We start from the raw sequence: 5,144 nt of genomic DNA, 5'->3' as shown, positions 1-5,144 counted from the left end.
AAGGAAGGAAGGAAGGAAGGAAGAAGAAATCACACAGTGCTTGCCAGAGATGGGGGATATGTTGGCTTGGTTCCTTCTTTAGCCTTTCTTCAGAGTGACTGCGTCACCAGGCTGTCACTGAGTTGGCTACGCTATGGGTTCCTTCAGGAAAATCCTAGGGGGGGAAAAAAGAGGCAGGTACCCAAAGTGTCCCTGCCTCTTAGCAAGAAGTGTCCCTTCCCTCCTCCCCCAGGGACCCCCTGGGCCTGGGCCGGAAGCTTGGCCCATGACCCAGGCCCCCCAGGACGGTCCACAAAGATAAAGCCTGTTAATGATTGGCCTCCTGAGAGGAGTCACCCCCACCATCCTGCCTGCCTTCCCAGACCTGGAAGTGCAGGGCCGGCCACAAGGAGTGGGGGAGACCTCCTCTCAGCTCCCAGGAGCAGCCTGGCCTAATATCCTCAAGTAAATCAGTGAAGCAGACAATTAGTCAAGACGTATCCATGTCAGGAGAACATCAGACCTGGTTCCCGGGAGCCTAGGGAGGTCCTAAGAGGCGGGGCAGGTGGGGGGAGGCTGTGGGAACGGCCAGGCACCACACACCCAATTTTATCGGCTGTATTTATTGGAGTTTCACTTGAGATTTCATTTGAAGAAAAGGTTCCACGACTAAAGAAGTTTGAAAATCCCTTCACGGGCCGGATGAGCAGCATGAGGCCCAGAGCTGTCCAAAGCATACAGCTACCTGGAGCAAGACCTAAACTCAGATCTCTTGACTCGCAACTTGGTGCCCCTTCTGTTTCTCCAAGGGCTATTTAATCACTTCACTGGGGCACAGCACTGAGCTAGGCACCTTTGGGGGAAGTAGGGCTTCTGCACCCAAGGGTTGACTGGCTTACTGGGGAGCCCGGCAGTGCCAGGGAGGGGTGCTGGCATGAGGTGTCGCGTCCATCTGAAGCAGGTCAGCTGCTGGGCCCAGGACTTCATCGTTTGCTTCTCCTTCCCATGTGGAGAGGCTCAGCAATCCCTCATTCCAGGCAGTGCCCTGCAGAGGGCGCAGCTGGTGTGACCCATGCCCCCTGGGGTCCCCTGGAGAGATGGTCCTGCCTACATCTCCCTGGATGTCAGCCCATTCCTTTGAACCCCTGTCCTTCCGAAACACAGCTGGAAGCATCAGGAGAGGTGAAGTAGGACACGCTCCGGGCTGCGGCGTCTGCTGCCCGCTTCCCCAAGTCCCAGGACCTGGCCCCTGTCAACTCCATGGGGACCAGTTCCCACCACCCGGCTGAGAGCGATGGCCAGAATATTGAACACCCATTATGGTTCCCATAGAGCTGGGGGCAGAGGCCAGGCCACACATAAACCCTACAGGTTCTGTAACATGGGGAGGTCCAGGGGACCCAGGAAGGGACTGGGGTGGCCAGAGAGGCACACAGAGGGCTGGGGGGTAGGGGGGACCAGGTGCTGGAACAGTAGCTATTTACCAATCAGGTGGCCTTGCTGGGGCGCACCAGCTGAATGTCTGCCCTGCCCCAGTCGGCTCTCAACTCTAAGCTGGAATGTACAGTTCCCAGTTGAGAATGAGGCCTGTCTGGGGCCCTGGTCTTCATGCCTCTATGTCTCCTCCACTCCTGGGAAGATCAAGCCAGGATTCCCCCTTCTCTCTAAGGGAGAACCTGCAAAAGGGAGATTTCTTAGGAGGTGGGACACACTCCTGCCCATCTGGGTGCCAGGGGGGTTGAGGTGGCAACTCTAGAGAGAGCCACAGGTACAGTGAAGGGGGCCAAACCCCCTCCCCCAAACCCCCGGCATGCCCTGGGGCTTGAAAGAGGACAGAGGTAGGCACAGTGAGTCTTACACTCAGGGGAACTACTCCTCCCCCATGGTGTGACCCTCTCCCCGCCACTTATCCACCAAAACCTCCTCCTCTCCAAAGCTCCTCAGTTCTCCAGGCTGAAGGCCGCAGGGACTGATAAACCATACACACACACACACACACACACACACACACACACACACAACCACACCCCACCACCACCACTGCTCCTACCACCCGTGACAGGGCCCCACAGAGAAGAAAGGAGTGTTCCCAGAAACCCAGTGGTTCGAGGCAAGCTGACCTGGGTCATGGCACCCTCCTCACTGAGGGCTACAGAGGCTGGGTGCCCCCTGAACACCCTCCCCCAACACCACCACAAGTTACCTTGAAAGCCCCTCATACAAATAGCGTCTCCAAAGCCCTGCCCTTAAGCACTGCTGCTCCCTGAGCAGCTCCTCGGATATCCACGTGTGGGGCTGTGGCTAGGGGTCAGGGCACCTGAGTTCAAAACCAGGGAGTGTCACTGCCTTTGCTGTGTGACCTGAAGCAAGGCACTTCCCATCTCTGGTCTCAATGTCCTCTTTATAGAGTGAAGGGGTGACTGATTTCTGAAGCCCTGATAGGGCTCCCAGACCATGGCTGAGGGGGATGGGGAGGAAGCAATAAGGTTGAGAGGTGTGGACTCAGCCTGCTGAAAGGTATGGAGGGAGCACCAGGGAGCCCTGCCTGGGACCACCTTCTAGAGATGTTATAAAGATTACTGGAACAGATTACTGGGCAGGGAGGTGAACAGCCATGTCTTCAGTTCATTGTCTCATCACCAGCCCCCATGTGCCTATTGCCATCAACCAGAACAGCTCTGGGATTACCACAAGAAGGATTTAAGTTACCTAAGCAGAGGCCCACCAAACTCATCTTCTCTGGGGGATTTATGGGATGCTAGCAGTGGTATGTTTATCTAGATACTTCTAGGCCCATTCCTAGCTGGGGCGAAATGTTGGGGAGTGGGAGAAAGAGGAGGAGAGACAGGGTGTCAGCTCCTAGGCTCCCCCTTTGGGAGGGGGGTGGGGTACCCGTGCCTCCAATCTGAGAGCTGAAGTGGGGGAAGGAATTTGTCAGGGGTGTGGTGGGGCCAGGAGCAGGGCAGTGAGGGAATGGAATGAGAAGGCTGTCAAGTGGCAAAGAGAGTGTTTGTGGGAAATGGAGGGAAAGACCCTTCCCTGGTGGGAGGGGATGAGAGGGAACCTCAGCGCCGGGGCTCTGAGCTCTAGGCACCCCCAGCCCCACTCTAGGCACCATCCTACCTCACTGGGGCAGGTCCTGCACCTCTGCTGTGATGTCAGCTTAGCTAGAGGAACCCAGAGCCCTGGTTTGAGAAGTAGAGACGACACACACTTAGCTTGGGCCCCGGGCAGGCACTGGGGTGTCCACAGGGCAGACTATGAGGACAAGGGCTCTTCCTCCCCACAAGCCTGCTGGGATGCTCAGACCAGGCCTGCTTCTCCTCTGGGTGTCACCCCCACCCTCACTTAGGGCCAGCTGGCTAAGTCCGAAACGGTCTTCCCTTGCTCTACTCCTGGCCTGGCACTTGGGCAGGTAGGACAATTCTGTGACTCATTCCTCCTCTGTCCCACACCCAGGTATCTCTTGGTCTCCTGAGGGAACGGAAGCTGAAAAACCACCCAGGAAGGAGGACCCTTCCTCTTTACTGCAGTGAGGACCCGGGAAAGGGGAAGGATGAGCCAGAGGGTAAGGCCAAGCCCTCCAAAGACCTCAGCCACATAATGGACAACTTGAGGTGACCTGGGCTACGTTGATGGGGGGCCAGGTGAGGAGATGCACCGCTCTGCAAATGCTTTATGCAGGTGTGTTACAAGGAAGCTGAACCGGCCCTGCCGGGTTTCCTCTGGCAGCCCAGGTCCCCAGCACCCAGTCTTCCAGGCTGGAAAGGCTCCCATCCACCCAGGCTCTCCCCACGTCACTGCTCTCCCCCTTCCCTGTCTGTCCTTCCCAACCAGGAGTTGAAGTTTCCTCCCACCATTTTTCTGTCTTCATAAAGTCACCTTGGGACACACTCCTCATTCCTCTGCCCCTCCTGACCTAAAGCTCCTCGGGGCAGCCCTGGCTATCTGAGGAGTGGTCTTCCGGCCTCCCTGGGGCTGGCAGGGCCAGCTTCCAGCCCCTTCGCTGCTTCCCAAGGGGAAGGTGAGAGGCGGAGAGGGGCCATCCTGCTGGGCTGGTTGGGCAGAGACTAGGGAGCTTCTTCTCTGGCCTATAGAAGGAAGGGCCCCCCACACCCAGAGGTGGGGGGCTTTGAACCCCTTTCTCCTGAGCTGACAGCACAAACTCGCTGGGCCCCTTCCAGCCGTGGGCTTCCAATGAAGCTGTTGTCTGACCATGGACACCTTCCAGACATTCTTGCAAGCCCAGAGCCCCCTCCTCAATCAGGACCCCTCCTAGGTACCTCACCTAGTGCCACCCCAAGCCTCTAGAGGGCGTGGGAGAGCAGCGCTGGACTTCCCAGCCCCTGGGGCAGACCTCCGTGGCTCTCTGAACAGGCCTCTGGGATCACCAGCTGCCCCCACCCACTGCCCCTGGGCGGCGGCACCCTGCCCCCGAGACTGCAGCCAGGCGCGGGAGAGTATGGGCCGGGACTGGGAGGGTGGCTCCTTGGAGGATGCAGGGCCCAGTTGGGCTGTGGGGCACTCTGAACAAGGGTGGGTTCGGTGGAAACAGTGGAAAGATGATCTGAGACCAATCTGAGATTATCCCGCTTTCGTATGTGGGGACAGAAAGGAGAGCAGTGCCCTAAGCCCTGGGAATTCCTGCCTGACCTTGGAATAAAGAGGGGCCTCTTGGTCCATACAGCAAAGCTGCAGAGCCCCCCAGCCCCTGGCAGGGTCAGAACTAGGGTAAGGCAAGTGAGGACACAAAATGCACACTCAGTCCTGACGGTGAGCGCTTCCTTAGCCACTGTAGCCCATCATCCCGCTTTCCTCATCTCCATCCCAGCCCTGCCCTCGGAGCCGTGCTGGGGATTAAAACTGGAGGAATATTAGCATAGGTGAGTAAAAGGTTTACTTTCTCCCCCGGGACCCCTCAAAGGAAAGAACTAGCCCCGAACTCAGCTAGAGGGGAGGCGAGCAAAGAATGAGACAACTGTCTGTCGCCTGAGCCTGCGTCCCTGTGTGTGTCTGTCTGTGTCAGTGTCTGTGTATATTTGTGCATCCAAACTGTGGGTCTGCAGATTTCTAGCTCTGTGTCCTTGGGTGAGTTACCCAACCTCTCTGAGCCTTCATTTTCTTTCTTTCTTTCTTTCTTTCTTTCTTTCTTTCTTTCTTTCTTT

This window comes from Mirounga leonina, unplaced genomic scaffold, assembly GCF_011800145.1.
Source record: "Mirounga leonina isolate KUSES-001 unplaced genomic scaffold, KU_Mleo_1.0 Mir_53, whole genome shotgun sequence".
NCBI lineage: Eukaryota > Metazoa > Chordata > Mammalia > Carnivora > Phocidae > Mirounga > Mirounga leonina.
This window is presented reverse-complemented; position numbering follows the sequence as displayed.